The sequence below is a fragment of the Solanum pennellii genome, chromosome 1 (assembly GCF_001406875.1).
Source record: "Solanum pennellii chromosome 1, SPENNV200".
Classification (NCBI taxonomy): domain Eukaryota; kingdom Viridiplantae; phylum Streptophyta; class Magnoliopsida; order Solanales; family Solanaceae; genus Solanum; species Solanum pennellii.
Window position 1 is genome coordinate 76,126,632 of NC_028637.1, and position 17,673 is coordinate 76,144,304.

Genomic DNA, 17,673 nt, shown 5'->3' on the forward strand with positions numbered 1-17,673 from the left:
AAAAGTTCATGCTGATCGCTTGTCATTATAGGCCCTGTAGTCAAACGAGGAAACGTGCCTATTTCCAATGGGGCATCCATGCGGGGAGCCGCAGCAGTTGCCTGTTGTACCTCCGGAACCTGAGGTGCTCGTGCAGAAAACACTGGAGGTGTCTGGCCCTGATCAGATAACCCGCTGAGATAAGCAAGAACCTGATTGATCATCTCTGGGGTAGGTTGGGGTGGCAATCCCTCATTCTGTACTTGTTCATTGTCCCCTTCCTCACCCTCTATATATATATATATTTCAAGAAACATTAATATACATTGATCAATGTGCATATTTCTTTTGAAAAATTTTATGATATAGAATACGATGAAATAAGGTCATTAAAAACATTGCTAATGACCAGTTCAATGTTATAAGCCTATTGAGGATATTAAGTTAAGAGTTGGTATTCATAATATAATCCATGAGTGTGAAAGGGAAAAAACGTGAAGAGGTTTTTTATTTCTGTGGGTGTAAGTTTTAATGACGAGATAGCTCCTTGTCACATGATTGAAGAAAGGACTTGAGAAATTGACCCAAAAATATAATTTAGCTTAAGTCTAAATAAGAAGTAACCAACTGAAAATGACACCAGACCGTTGTAATTACCTACTGAGAAACAGAATGGAGCTTGACACGTGTCTGAAAAATCACTACATGAAAATTTGCGAAAAGTTTTCATTTTGAAACTAAAGATGTGAAAAATATTATTTATGCATTTCGATGTTGATTTCAAAGTTTTTTGGGGCAAAATTTATTAAATGTTGTATCACCTGATTGTTTGTTGGGTAAATTTTATTAAATGTCATATTATCAAATTATTTTAACTCCCTGTATTAATGTTTTTTAAAAAATTTTCATAGTTGAAAATAAATGAATTGTTTAAAATTTAAGATTATTTGTTAATTTTATTTCTTCGTATAGACTCGAGGAAGTAGTGGCGGAACCAGAACTTTTAATAAAAGCATCCAAAATCTGAAAAATATGAAATAGTGAAAGGGGTTCAACATCTACTATATGTACCAAAAAATTACATTAATCATATTCAAATCACACTGCAGAGAGTAATAAATATATCTATTAACCACTGTGGTTCGGAGTTAGAAAGTATACGGTTATTTGAGTTATATTTTTCAGTTTAAAAAAATATCATTGTTTTGATTGATTCTTGAATATCAAAATAATGATTTATCCTTACAAGTTTGTCATTTTTATTTTTTTGTTATTTTCTGAAAATTACTAACTGTATTAGGCTTAATTAAAGCTTCTTTTCTGATTTGTTTGTTATCTACATTTTTTTCTTTATTCTTTCTTCTGTTTTGGAGATCACTAATGTTATGATATTGTGTCAACCGGTATAATAATATTATCAATGTGTATAATAATAACTTAAAATATACGTATAGGTAGATATTGAACAATTGATCATTGTACTTATCACTTTTAAAAAATATTGTATGAAATAGAAGACGATGAAATAAGATCATTACAAACTTTGCTAATGATCAGTTAATTGTAATAAACTTATTGAGGATATTAAGTTAATTGTTGGTGTACATAATATAATTCATGTGCGAAAGTGCGAAAATTTAAAGAGGTTTTCTATATGATTAATATTCTTTATTAATTTTATATTTTATACTAATTAATTCCTAATTTAATTATAAATTATCTAATAATTATATTTTTCATCAATAAATCTCACTCACTTTATTTATTCAGTTTTTCAACTCATACCACAATTTTTTTCGTCTTCTGCGCCAAAGAACACCCTACTCATCACGACCATAACCGTACCTCCACAACGGTGTTCCCTCTTCTTTTCTGACAAACTAGTAGCCACCCAAAACATCAAATCAATTATCAACAAACACCGAATGAGACCCCTTTTCCTTATCCCTTTTTTATTTTATTTATTATTTATTTTGCAGGTGTTCTAGTGAGCTCGAAGCTTCTTTCACGATTCTGATAACCTTCCAATGAGTTCCGCACTTTCAGATCTGAACAACTAACAAACAACCACAATGATCAAAACCACTAGATCGACGATCGTCGTTGTGATGCTTTTAGGTTGTGGAGGGTAAGGAGGATTTTCATTTTTATTTGTTTTTTACACTTTAATTTTCCTGAGTCACGTGTTTCTTTTTATTTGGTTATCTTTTGTCATTTCAATTTTAGGAGTGAATAAATTTACTTTAGAGTAATTTGGAATGTGTAATACATTGACATGATTATTCAAGTGAGTATCAGAATTTTTTAGATAAACTCAAAGAGAATCTATGCCTTATCTCAATTCAAGTGAGTATTAGAATTTTCTAGATAGATTCAAAAAGAACCTATGCCTTATCTCAATTCTATTATAATAAAGCCTGAGGAGGAAAAACCTCGTGACTTGAGTTGTATGAGTGCAAATTTGCATGTGTGGTCTTAGGAGGGAGTGCTGGAGTGAAGAATCCCATTAAAGTACCCCTATTTAGAAATCGAGTAGGTTTAGATAAAAACAAAAGTGGAAACTTTGTTAGTTAGACAAGTATTCACTTGAAAAACGTATTAAAATTGCTCTTTCAAACTTGAAATTTATTTTGTGATTTGTTATTTTTTTTTTTTAAAAAGGTCCAATATAACCAAACATTATTAGAAAAATTATAGAAATTCCATTAGCTCAAGAGTTAATTATTTAGATACATTCTGATTTGCGATTCTACAGATTTTTTTAGATTTTGATGCGTTCAGATATATTCATATACATGTAGCTCATGATATCAAGTTAGGTGTAATTTATACTAGATACATTGTATTCACTAATCCTAAATCATCTCCAGTAATAGCAACAATTCAAATTTTTGAAAACTTGGGCATTTTTGCCTCTAAAGCTCAGTTGTGGTTAATGAAACTGATATGTAGAGCTTAATTGCATGCCCTGGAGTGATGTGTGGTTAATGAAACTAATTTTGTGGTGCTGACTGAAAAATCAGAAAAAACTTGTGATTGTTCCTGTTTATTTAAATTACGGAAATTCTATCTGATTATTAATTTGTTGTCTAAAGAAATTTTTTTATGTAAAAGCTGTTGAAAAAAATTATTTTAGTTCTCAAAAAAAAATATTCATACTTGTGTCTAGGTTCATTTAATTATAACTTTTGATGAATATTTAATACGTTAACTATTCTAACATATTACTGATGATAATTAAATGTCCTCAATAGTCTTCTTTGACATGTTTCCTAACCCCTATCTATTTATAACACAAATACATTAATTATGAGTCATTTCTTTACTGCAATTCTAAGTTAAATTGTAAATATCACTTTATTTCCATTGATTTATTACATTGAAGGTAGAGTTTTCTATCCAATATTTTACACCTTATATATATTTCTTTTGCTTGTATTTGGCAGTAGAAGATTGATAGGCACACTTCAAGCTATGAGAATTTCCTAAAATATTCGTGATAAAATATTTTTCAGTAAAATTTTCAACAATATTAAGAATATTTCATATACTTTATTTCTTCTGAAAAATACTACTAAACCTGTAAAATTGATAGGGTTGATATCAACACTGGCCGACGAACAAAGTAATAATCAAGAGACAATGGGGAATCTGATATGTACAATGGAGACAAATGACAACTTCAAGCATACTCCATGCAAGTTTTCAACTGGGAGAATAATTGGAATTCTTGTGTTCATGAAGAAGGTATGTGACAATACTATATGTTTAAAGTTTTAATATTGTGTATGGAAAATTGAGCCAAATAGATTTCTCAAATTTGGAGAAATAAATATTCTGCTAAGGAAAAACTTGACTAAGCAGATGATATATTTGTGTGGTCATTTCTAAAGTGAATCATGTGGGGTTGTGACTAATATGTCAAAGATCAGATGTTAGATTTGGATGGTACCGAGTATACTTGTGCATTACACACAAGTTGAAGAAAAATGATTTATATATATTAGGGATTCTAGAACTACTAACGTTCTTAGAATGGAAACGTTCATCTTATTAAACTCACATATGAACAATATTGATATTGTCTAAAGTGGTATATACGATTTAATATTCGAGTCAATGATCCTTATGGAAATATAATTAAAAGTTGAAACCTCTTGTTTGAGTAAGATAAAATTTAACAAAATTATTAAAATGATTTATCAACAAATGAAATCTAAGTCAAAAAATCACTTAGAAACCCTTTAAAAATCCAACCCCCAAATTCTAATCAACTCATAAATACTGCAATCTTACGAGAAGAACAAAAATACACATACTTAAAGAGGGATAACATATATATTAACACAAAATTGTTAGATATAGCAAGAAATAAAAATTATAACTGAGAATACCTTATTGATAACAATTGATAGCAAATCTTAACACATAAAGAAAACAACTTACATTAGCAAGAAATGAATTTTTTTTAGTCGAGCAATAACATAGAAATACTTTTCAAGGTTGAACCCCAAAACCTAATAAACACATTAATATTTTAAAATCTTACGAGAGAGGAACAAAATTAAAAATAATCGACTAGACATAATTAAAAAATGACATATTTTACAATATTTAGAGTAGTTGAGATAGATGACATTAATCTGATGACAGAATGTTTTGTTAAATACTTATTGTTTGATAGAATGCTTTAGAGATCATTAACTTATAACAATTTTATTGAGTGGATAAGCAATCATATTTGGGTTGCTTTTGATGCATAAATTTGTGTTGAAATTGAACATGCTAAGAAGTTACATGTTTGTGTGTTTTGAGCATCCATAATTTAGACTTAATTCTTTTGAACGTCTTGAAACATATAAATAATACTAGATGTGAAATTTATTATTGTGTCACATTAGTGAATATCTTCCTACATATACAAATGGTTTTTGTTGAAAAACATAGCAATGAAGTTTTCGACATTTTAATTTATTAATTTGTATGTTACATACAGAATTTGGTACTTAATGAAAAATTATCTCTCTACTATGAAATACTTTGAAAGTCTAGAGGTGTTTTGTTAAGGTTGTATTACATTATTGTAAGAAAAGAAAAAAAAATAGAATCTAAGTTTTTTAATTGTATGTTAATAAATGTTGGGATTGTCAATTGTGATGTGATTGAATGTAACGTTAGAGTGGGAAAATATATTAATGATTTTGTAAAGTTTATTATATTCTCATGTTCTTGTTGAGATATTGCATATTGATGCATTATTTTGGAAAGAAATAATTGTTGATACATGAGAGGTGCCACATGATGCAATGTGAATCTCAAAATTCGGTAGTAATGATGAGTTATTATTGATGACAGTTCTATAACATAAAAGGCAACTAATTAGTGTTTAGTTTTCATACAGGAGTTGATTAGTGATCAGACTAAGTGGTTAAGACAACTCTTAGTGTGTATTTTAATTGTAATAAAACTAACATTTTTTAATCATAAAATTAGATATATGTGTTTAAGGCATAACATAAAAGGCAACAAATTAGTGTTTAGTTTTCGTACAGGAGTTGATTAGTGATCGGACTAAGTGGTTAAGACAACTCTTAGTGTGTATTTCAAATGGAATAAAACTAACATTTTTATCATAAAATTAGATATATCTGTTTAAGACGTAATATAATAAAAGAACTGTTGTGAGATCAATAATAACGACAAGCGCATGAGCTCTTAGCGCAAAACCACAATAACGATAAAGATTGAGTGGGAATAATGTGATTGAATAAGACACTTAACTTACAAAAGAATTATTGGTTCATAGAAGTTGTAAACTTCACTAATTGTTTTGTAAGTTTAATCTTATTTACCTATCAAAATAAAAGAAGATAATACAAATTATGTTCCTATAGGCTATAACATATGTAGGTAATAGGTGTACTTGTTGGTAATGGGCACTTAGTTGAGTGTTGTAGAGGAGTAGTTCTTACTAACACTAAAAAATACTTTCTATTTGAACTTGAAGGTGAGGTTGAAAGCTTGATGTAACAACTTTTAGGTTGTGCTTTCATAGAACATATTTGTGGTTGGTGGTATTGGAAAGTTGGTTTTGAGAACTATGCCCTCAATGCCTTTGGTATAAACAGCAAAGGTATTACAACATGGACATGAGGTGCAAGCACGTCACGATCTCAAACTCTATTGTGAAAAGGGTTTAGTATTTAAGTAAGGAAGGATGAAACGTGACTCGTTATCCATTGAGCTATTGAGACAAAACAACAGATTTATCAGTCATAAAAAACATGTTTCGAAGTTTTGACTATACTATCTAGTAATCTAAAAGGATAAATAACCTAAAACAACACTTCTTATTTTAGCAAACTTTTTAAAATTATCTATCACTTAAAAAAATCAAAATTTCTTCTCGAATACATCACTCTCCTTTTTTTTGATACATCAGATCCCTCTATAGTACATCACTCCACTAATCTATGTATCCAAATATCTGCTAATGTATTTGTATGTCATATCCCCTCTCTGATACTTCCCTCCCCTCACGGATACACCCTCACCTATGTATCCAAAAGTCCATTGATGTATCAGGAAATCTAGTAATGTATTCGAAATCCATAAATTATAAGAGATTTTTGTAATTTAAAAAAAAATATGTAAATAATTTAAGTAGCTCATAAATAAATTATGCATATTTAAGACCTTATTGTTTTTCTTGATGTTTGAGAGGAATATCAATACTTTGATATGTTCATTGGACTAGAAGGACTACAAGGTCGAAATAAAGACTGTGTATGCATAGGATTCCTTCAAGGATGGGGTGATTGTTTTGGTGAAGGCAAGTTAAAAAAGGAAATTCGGCCAGACATTTTTCCTTGCTCCAAAACACAACGGTTATTTTGTTTTAAGTTATGTTTTTAGGTATGTAGAAGAAAATAAGATTGATACAGTCTCGCAAAAGATTAATCAAACTGAGGGTGTGTAGTTAGAGGTTCCGACCCCTGATCCAAGTTGGATCTCTTTTCTAAATCAATAAGTGTAGTTGTTCTTGGTTTCTCTTAAAATCTTTTACTATCTTCATATTTAATCAAAAACCTACTCATGTCGTTGATCCGCGAAATCTCAATCAAGTCGGGTCACATGTAAAAGAAGTTCAACATGTTGAGTAAAAGCCCAACGACTCTTTGGAAGATGGGAGACATGTTGGTGATGAAAGATAGATTGTTGTGGAAACTCAATCTCATTTCAACGAGGATCAGAACCCAACAAATACAGAATCCGCTAATTATGTTGCCCAAGAGGATTCTCCAAAGAAGTCATATGCATCAATCGTCACTTCAGAAAGAAGAAAGGGCCATCCAAATTCTAGGTAGCCACAAATACTTCCAGAATGTCTTCCCAAAGGCTGTAAAACAGCAGGTTGCTGCAGTAGCACAAACTGCAGCTCTTGAAGAATCAAATACTACAGTCCCTGGCGGAATTAATGAACCTGAAACTAATGATACGGAACATGAGTATATAATTTCTTTGAAACTTGCCTGAAATATACTCATTACTTCCATTATGTGATGGACACATCTATATGTGAAAAAAATGAAATAGGCATGTTCTATTTAATTTTTGAGCAAATGAAGTAGCATAATAAGTAGATGTGGTTTGATCTAGATGTTGGGTTATTTGAATTACTAGCATTGTTATGCTTATTCTGCTTTAGACTTTATTATTATTTACTGTCCCAGTAAGAGTACATAGTCATCTGATTTACTTCAATTTTAATAAAAATTTAAAATTTAAGTAAATTAGATGACAATGTGCTCTTGCAGGGACTGTCAGCAATGAGAAAGTCAGAAGCAGAATGAACATGACAATTGCAAGCAGATCAAATAATACAACATCTAGATCAAACTCAACACACATCTACTTATTGTGCTCCTTTATTTGCTAAAAAAAATTAATTACGAACATCCCTATGCCATTTTTTCTGACATATAGATGTGTCCATCACAAGATGGAAGTAATGAGTTTATTTCAAACAGGCTTCAAGATGTTATACCTTCCTCTTCAGCATAATTAGATTCAGATACATCGATTCCACTAGGGTAGTATGATTTGATGCTTCAGGAGCAGCGGTTTGTGGTACTGCAGCAACCGTCTGCTTTACAGCCTTCGGAGGAACTATTCTGGAAGTATTGGTGGGTGCATAGATTTTGGTTGGCCCTTTCTTTGTTTGTGAACTGACAATTGATGCATATGACTTCTTTCGAGCATCTTCTTGAGCAACAAAAATAGTTGATTCTGTATTTGTAAGGTGCTACTTCTCATTGAAATGTTATTCAGTCTCCACAACAATCTCTCTTTCATCAACAACTTGTCTCCCATCTTCCAAAGAGTCATTGGATTTCTCTTCAACATGTTGAACTTCTTCTGCAGGTGAACCAGCTTTGTAGAGATTTGGAGGATCTAACACATGAGTAGGTTCTGTATTCAAAACGGAAATAGTAAAATATTTTAAGAGGATGCAAGAACAAGTATATTTATTGAATTAGAAAAGAGATCCAACCTATATCGCGGGTCAAAACCTCTGACTGCATATCATTAGTTTCATTAATCACTTCTACTATGGTATCAATATCATTTTCTTTGACATACCTAAAAAATCATTCAAAACAAAATAATAACCCTTGTACTGCGGAGCAAGGAAAAATGCCTTGGGAAAATTTCCTTTTTAACTTATCCCTTCCGGTTAAGCATCCAATCACCAAAACAACCACCCCATCCTTAAAGGAATCCTGTGCATCTGCATTCCTTATTTCGGCCTTGTAGTTCTTGTTGTCCAATGAACATATCAAAGCTATATTAATGTTGTTTTCCGGTCATTCTACTTGTTTTTTTTCTATCAATGTTTATTTGACCTTTAATTAGAAGCAACTAACAGGTTTGAAGGGTTACTAAGTTATTTTTCAACTTGGGTTGTTCATTTTTTGCTACATTTTTTAAAATAGGTATTGAAACACCTGATATTAGTTGTTCTCTTTATATGTTTGGATTTTGTATACTACTTTAAGTTATTCTAAGTTTATCTTTCGAGTAAGAATTTCTATTTCTTGTTAAATCTGAAAATTATGTGTTAACGAGATCAGAGGATGGCAAGCTTCTGCAGTTACGAACCTTATGGAAACTGAGTTAGAAAAAAAAAGATAATTATAATTTAATTGATTTAAATTATTGATCTAAATAGAGTTTGCTATAGTTCTATAATTTTGAACTCAGACAAATGGATTGATGAGTGCTCTATGTTTCATAAATAACTTATTTTCTAAGTGTTTTTGAATGTAGTAAAAGATTATTTGAAGAAAAAAAAAGATGAACTTATTATTGTAACTTAATAGCCTAAACTATTTTTAGATATCCCTTACTTTTTGTATATATTGTTAGGAAATTCTTCTATCACTAATTCAAAGCAAGTATTTCACTATGTAACTTATAATGGGTATGTATAATAAGTTTGTTTAAAATTAATTTGCACAAGTTCGGGCTAGTAAACTAAGTAATTAATTAAATTCCAACTCATTTTTCAAAACATTACGTGCTTATCGACGTGTGAGAGAGGAGATAAGTAATAGGCGAGTGAATATCAGCAATGTATGCCATTTGTCTAAAAATTATAAAAATGTCACTGTCTAATTATCCCTTTATAAGTGTTTTTGTTCCTGATCTTCTTGTAAGATTTTTAACATTTATGTGTTAATTATATTTTGGAGTTTTAACTTTTATAGAGGGTTTAAAGTTATTTTTCCGAAAGAAACGATCGTTCGCATTAATAAGAATGATGTTAATGTCACCACTATTTTAGAGAAGTCAACAAAGTAGCGGACTATTTGACAAAATGGGCCACAATAATTAACATATTTACAATCTACAATAATTTTAATGAAGGGTTATATGGTATATTGTAAATATTACATAAATTTTACAGTGTTAAGAGCTAATTACATCACATCTCAATTGATTCTTAAATTACAAAAATTTCTTCAAATTATAGGAAATCAGATACATCAGGAAACCTGCGGATACATAATTCACTGATTGTGAATATACATTACTGAATGGAAGTGATGTATCCGAGATAGGAGGGATATATCCGAGAGGGGATAAAGATATTGAGATGAGATGGTTGTAATTTTCTTAAATGGTAGAAAATTTTAGAGTTATAGTAAAATAAAATGGGTATTTAGATAAAGTTTCCACATATTAATGATTCATTCTTCTTGGACAAAGCTTAGATGCCCAGTTTTATGATTAAATGTCGTAGAGATGTCATTTTCTAATCATCTCTTTTGATTATGTAATACTAAACGTATCAAAAGGGTTATTATTTGGTAACCGTTATTTATCAAATACGTTTAGTATAAATTCAAATTTACGTATCATAACTAAATAATTAGTGTATCATACATTATTATTTATGTATCTTATTTTCTTTGAGATCATGAAGATCCTTTCAATTTAAATTGATAAATGTTGTGTTTCTACTAGATATATTGAATAAGTAAGTGTTGCCCATAAGATTTTAAATTTTAGATCAATGCATTTCTACTAGATACATTAAATAGATAAGTGTTGCCCATAAGATTTTAAGTTTTAGATCAATGCATTATTGTTTGGAAATTATTATATATCAGACACATTTATTATAAATTTGAATTTACGTATCATAAATAAAAAAAATTATGATACGTAAATTCAAACTTATAATAAATGTGCCTGATACATAATAATTACCAAACAATAATGTATCGATCGCAAATTTAAAATCTTATGGGCAACACTTAATTAATGTATGTAGTAGAAACACAACATATATCAATTTAAATCGCAAGGATCTTCATGATCTCAAATAAAATAAAATACATAAATAATAAGATAAATTACATATTTGCACACCTTTTATTTCCATAATTTTCATTATTCCCTACTAGTTTTAAAATTTTTCAAAATCCCATATTTCACTCCCTAACCCCCAAGGGATACATAAATCATATCACACAAAATCAATGTTTATTCCTTCCTTATTTCATTCCACAAATCTCTCTGTTTTAAGTTACACAATCTTAAAAGTTTTTTTATTCATTCATGTTTAAAATATGATGTTTTGCTATTTGATATGTCATATTGAATTACCGAATTGAAAATGAAAACTTAGAATTTAACGAAATTTAATTTAACCTCGAAAAGCTTAATTCTCACAATCTTTTTGAAAATAAATTTAACACATTATTTTTCAAATTTAGCAAGCAAACCTAATTAAAAAATCCTTAAACTCGTTAATTCCTACACCACTAATACAAAATCATTGTGGCCAGTTTATGAGAATTTGTTAAAAGATATAGATTTATTATTTTTTTCTTTATTGAGTGAATTTTTTAGAATTTTAAAATAAATGAATTGTTCGAAACTTAAGAGAATTGTTGGGACAATCCATATATATCCTTCATTTAATGAGGTTCTTAACTATTTAACATTTTATAGGAGAATAGTTTGAAAATGATATAAAGAACAATAGTGGAAAATAGCATTTCAATTAGTTATGTACTAAAATATTTTTCTTAAAAAATATGTCATATTCCAATAATTTACTTAACATGGATAGAGGGAGTATGAAGTTGAAAAAACTTCATAATTACATATTTTTACCTTATTAACTAATTATTATCCCTGTAGTTTGACATAATTACATACTGTCTCACTAATTAATAGTTTCATATCATATTTCAAATTACATACACTAGATATATGTATTTTTTCTATCAAATGCATTACATGTAGGAAATAAGGCAGGTGAGAGAGTCAGAGACATAGCAATATACTTGGATATTTACAACTAATTTCAAACCTCATTTGACCGAAATAGATGTATATTGGGACCAAAATTTTGCAGGAGTGATAACTTTGTTTTAAAAACCAACGAAAAGGCACATAATTATATTCTTATCTAGGGAAAGCGATGTTGTTTATGTAATTCAGGTTAATAATGCCAAAAGTAAAAATAATAAGATAATATAACATTCAATAAATTTTCCCAATAAAATAAAGCAGAAAATTACATTTAATTAATCTTTCCTATTTATAAGTGGTAAAAAAAGGGTTATAAAAATAAGTTTACGACTAAAATGAACAAATAAAAAACTAACCAAAATAAAAGGAAGAAAACTAAAAAATAAAAAAATATGGTCATGCTATTCATACGAGAGTCTCACATGTTTTCTCATCCTAAGGGGATATTTTTTTCATTTCACTTAACCCATGTAAATGGAATACCCCTTCACATTTTTTTGGCCTTTGCATCCTGGAATTTTTCCTTTATAATCTCCCCAAATGGTCTAATGGTTTCTCCGCCCTGAAACTTTTATTGAGTTTCTCTCTATCCATTTTATAATTTTTTTAGTTTGAAATTCAATAACTCTCTCATTTTTTAGATTTTGCTAACATGGACAAAACTGAAGAAAACAGAGAAAATTCAAGGAATGTAAAGTTGAATTTAGGGCGTTCATTGAATGGTAATTTGGGTGTTAACTCTGAAAAAATTGAAGATATTGAGTTGTTCATCGTTAATAACTAATGGAAATTCTTCTTTGTTGTTTTCAAGTGGATTACAAGGAAGTGTTGCTTCAAGTTTGACTGAGCTTGAAACCCCACAACCACCTAATCGATGCATAAAAATTTTTCTTCCTTTCAATTATTTCGTTGAAACACTCTTTATTTACTCAAATAAAAAGAATTGTGTAAATTCACGAAAAATTGTATCAATTAACTTTTTAGAGTTTCTCGCAACTACTAATGAGAAATAATGTATGTTGTCAGGGAAAAGTACTAAAGAAGTTGGAGAGAAGCTAAGAATATTCTTATACAAGATGCCTTCTGTTTTCTATGACGGACCAAATGGAAAGAAGACAAAAGGATAGTTGTTATACTCGTTTATGAAGAGAGAAAGAATTGAAGATAGTTTGTGCTTGTCATGCTAGTTTTCTGACCCCAGCTGAATTTGTCAAACATGGTGGTGGAGGTGACGTTGACGTTGAAAACCCTTTAAAGCATATAAACATAATTCTTGACTACTGAAGAGTGGACTAATGCTTTAATATGGTTCTTATGTGATCTTTCCTTTTTTTTTTTTTTTAGTACTGAAAAAGTTCAATGGCTATTGCCCAAAAAGGCATTAGCTTTGATATCATTGTTGTTTGATCTTTTGTCTTATTTCCTAAAATGGCATTAGCTTTGATATCACTATTATGTGATCTTTCATTTTATTGCCTACAAAGGCATTAACTTTGATATCGTTGTTATTTGATCTTTCGTTTTATTGTTAGTCCCTTCCATCAAAGATTTATTAAGGTTATGTTTTGGTCATTCTGCTTGTTTTTTTGGCTATACAGTGCTTATTTGAGCTTTAATTTGAAGCAACTAACAGCTATTAAAGGGTTTCTAAGTTATTTTTCAACTAGAGATTTTCATTTTTTGCTACATTTTGAAAATAGGTATTGAAACACCTGATATTAGTTGTTTTGCTTATGTGCTAGGATGTGGTATCTACTGCTTTAAGCTTTTCTAATTTTATTTTTCGAGTTAGAATTTCTAATTCTTATTAAATCTTATAATTATGTGTTAACGAGAGAATGGCAAGCCTGTGCAAGTCGGACCTTATTAAAAATGAGTTATTAAAAAAATAATTATAATTTAATTTATATAATTGACTCAAATAGAATTTGTCATAGTTTTGTAATTTCGAGTTCATGACAATGGATTGATGAGTGCTCTATCTGTCATAAATAAAATGAAGGATTAAAATTTTATTTGTAGCGTTTTCTCCTGTTTTTTCCGTGATTTTGGACGTAGTAAAAGAATTTTTAAAAAAATATGAACTTATTATCATAACTTGATCGTCTAAACTATTTATAGTTATCCCTGATTTTCTGTATATATTGTTAGGAAATTCTTCTATCATAAATTCAAAGCAAGAATTTCACTATGTAACTAATATGGTTATGTATAATAAGTTTTTTAAAAAAACCAATTAATTTGCTCAATTTTGGGCCTGTAAACTAATTCATTAAATTCCATATCATTTTTCCAAAACATTTTACTTGTTTATCGACATGTGAGAGAGGAGATGAGTAACATGTGAAGTGAATATACCAACCTATATCATCTATCTCGCCTCATCTAAATATTATAAAAATATCATTAATAATACTTACAAAAATTCTCATAGACAAAGTGAATACTGATTAAATCAGAAATCTCAATTTTAAACTTATGCAATCTCCAAGTACACGATCTCATAGCCAAGTCTGTAGTATAGCTTGAATCACTAAAAAAAATACAACATTAAAAGCTAAATTTTGATTTTTCTTTATGTGTGGTAGGGTTTATTTTTAACTGCTTTAGAATTTTCTAAGTTAATCTATCAATTATATAGTAGTACATATATTATTAGGTACGTTATATTTGGTTGCTATTTTTGATGGACGAATATACGGATAACTTTTCTAGGTTTTTGAGCCCCAATGTAATTTAAGGTTTACGGGTAAATATACATGTGCGGTTTAGGTTTTAGGGAAGAATATTTGATCATCTTCTTTAATTGTGATANTAATACTTATGCATCTATTTCTAATCCATCAACTTGCATTCAAAAATCTGATGGAAAACTTCCAATAAAATTAAAACCTGTGACATATGTTCATGGGGAACCAACAGTGAGTTTAAGCTTTTCGGATTTGGAATTGTATATCCAAGAAGAGAACTTGCAGTATGCTCTTGTTCCTAAGTTCTCTTATGGGAGACCTGATATGATTGATCTCAGAAAGTTTTTACACGACACTTCGAAATCAAATAAGATTGCAATTTGGGACTACTGGATCATCGTCATGTTTTGGTGAGATTATCGAACCGGGAAAACTTTATGGAGGTGTATTCTAGGGTAGTATCATTCATCACATTAAAAGAAAAAGGTGTGAGTAATCAATAACAATGTCGAACTCAACATTGGACACCATGGTTTAATCCAAAAGAGGAGACACCAATTGCTTTGCTCGTCAAGCCCTGTTTTCACTTGCATCAGCCGCTGGTACACCCCTACAAGTTGATAAGGCAACAACTAGTAAGTCAAGGCCTAGTGCAGCTACGGTAAAGGTGGAGGTTAATCTATAATCATCTCTTTCGGATAGAGTTAGAATGGTTTTAAAGATGAGAAGACATGTGTCGTTGAGGAGGTGTTGCAAAAATTTGTCTATAAAAAATTGCACACGTACTGCACAACATGTAAAAATCAAGGTCACAAGGACGAAGAATGTAGACTATGGATATTGAAGGTGCACTGATCGATGAACAAAAAATAAACGGAGAAAAGTTTGAAGTAGATTTGCGATAGTGGTGGTTGTCGGTTAGAGAAATTCCCGCCGGAACTATATTACTTTCATATATAAGTAAAGCTGAGTTTGTTATCGTTATATCTTTAATGAACTAAGAAATACACTATTTTATCAACTTTACATAAATATACATTGCATATGTAGTTACTGCTTTATATTGAGTTGTTATCTTATGAGTTAAGTAGAGCCAAGGTAAATTCATGCTTACTCCATTTCAAGGTTTATAGTTGTGTTTAGCACTCCAACTCGCATACTCGTACAGTCAATGTACTAATTCCAGTTGACCTGCATCATTTTATAATGCAGAAGCAGGTAATCAGGATCAGCATGCAGCGCTTCGTTGATCCATATTGAGTTCCAGAGTTAGTGGTGAGTCTCTTTGCATTCCAAAGGACATATTTTTCATTGCTTTACTAGTTTAGCTTTAGGATATTCTGAGGTCTATCCCAATATCCCTCTTCAGTCAGTTTAGAGGCTTTGAAGACTGTGAGTAGTTCAGTTTGGAGTTATTTTACTTGCTGAGACTTTAGTGCCATTTTGGCCAGATTAATTTATGAAGTATTTGTTTTTAAATATGTTTTATTCTTGTTTAAGTTGAGTTTAGATTTCCACTGAGTTAAGTAAGTCAGGCCAAGGGTTCGCTTGGGGGCCATAAATGGTCTTCAAGTGTTGGCCACATCAAGGGTGTAGGCTCCAGCGTGACAAGACGGGCGCCAATGTATGAGTAATAGTCACCCATTTACATTCATGGGGAACCAACAGTGAGTTTAAGCTTTTCGGATTTGGAATTGTATATCCAAGAAGAGAATTTGCAATATGCTCTTGTTCCTAAGTTCTCTTATGGGAGACCTGATATGATTGATCTCAGAAAGTTTTTACACGACACTTCGAAATCAAATTAGATTGCGATTTGGGACTACTGGATCATCGTCATGTTTTGGTGAGATTATCGAATCGGGAAAACTTTATGGAGGTGTATTCTAGGGTAGTATCATTCATCACATTAAAAGAAAAAGGTGTGAGTAATCAATAACAATGTCGAACTCAACATTGGACACCATGGTTTAATCCAAAAGAGGAGACACCAATTGCTTTGCTCGTCAAGCCCTGTTTTCACTAGCATCAGCCGCTGGTACACCCCTACAAGTTGATAAGGCAACAACTAGTAAGTCAAGGCCTAGTGCAGCTACGGTAAAGGTGGAGGTTAATCTATTATCATCTCTTCCGGATAGAGTTAGAATGGTTTTTAAAGATGAGAAGACATGTGTCGTTGAGGAGGTGTTGCAAAAATTTGTCTATGAAAAATTGCACTCGTACTGCACAACATGTAAAAATCAAGGTCACAAGGACGAAGAATGTAGACTATGGAGATTGAAGGTGCACTGATCGATGAACAAAAAATAAACGGAGAAAAGTTTGAAGTAGATTTGCGATAGTGGTGGTTGTCGGTTAGAGAAATTCCCGCCGGAACTATATTACTTTCATATATAAGTAAAGCTGAGTTTGTTATCGTTATATCTTTAATGAACTAAGAAATACACTATTTTATCAACTTTACATAAATATACATTGCATATGTCGTTACTGCTTTATATTGAGTTGTTATCTTATGAGTTAAGTAGAGCCAAGGTAAATTCATGCTTACTCCATTTCAAGGTTTAAAGTTGTGTTTAGCACTCCAACTCGCATACTCGTACAATCAATGTACTAATTCCAGTTGACCTGCATCGTTTTATAATGTAGAAGCAGGTAATCAGGATCAGCATGCAGCGCTTCGTTGATTCATATTGAGTTCCAGAGTTAGTGGTGAGTCTCTTTGCATTCCAGAGGACATCTTTTTCATTGCTTTACTAGTTTAGCCTTAGGATATTCTGAGGTCTATCCCAACATCCCTCTTCCGTCAGTTTAGAGGCTTTGAAGACTGTGAGTAGTTCAGTTTGGAGTTATTTTACTTGCTGAGACTTTAGTGCCATTTTGGCCAGATTAATTTATGAAGTATTTGTTTTTAAATATGTTTTATTCTTGTTTAAGTTGAGTATAGATTTCCACTGAGTTAAGTATGTCAGGCCAAGGGTTCGCTTGGGGCCAGAAATGATCTTCGAGTGTCGGCCACATCCAGGGTGTAGGCTCCAGCGTGACAAGACGGGCGCCAATGTATGAGTAATAGTCACCCATTTACAACGGAAGCTCTTTGATTCTTTAGAAAGTTTGAAGAGGCTATGATATCATATGAACAAGAGAAAAACCTTGGGTAATGGAACGTAAAAAT

At 30.8% G+C, this 17,673-nt stretch overlaps 2 pseudogenes; one reads left to right on the forward strand and one right to left on the reverse strand.

The window, feature by feature from the left end:
• Positions 1-3,621: 3,621 nt before the first annotated feature.
• LOC107023223 lies at positions 3,622-7,515 on the forward strand (annotated as a pseudogene).
• A 497-nt stretch (positions 7,516-8,012) lies between these two features.
• On the reverse strand, positions 8,013-8,831 carry LOC107023227 (annotated as a pseudogene).
• Positions 8,832-17,673: the final 8,842 nt, after the last annotated feature.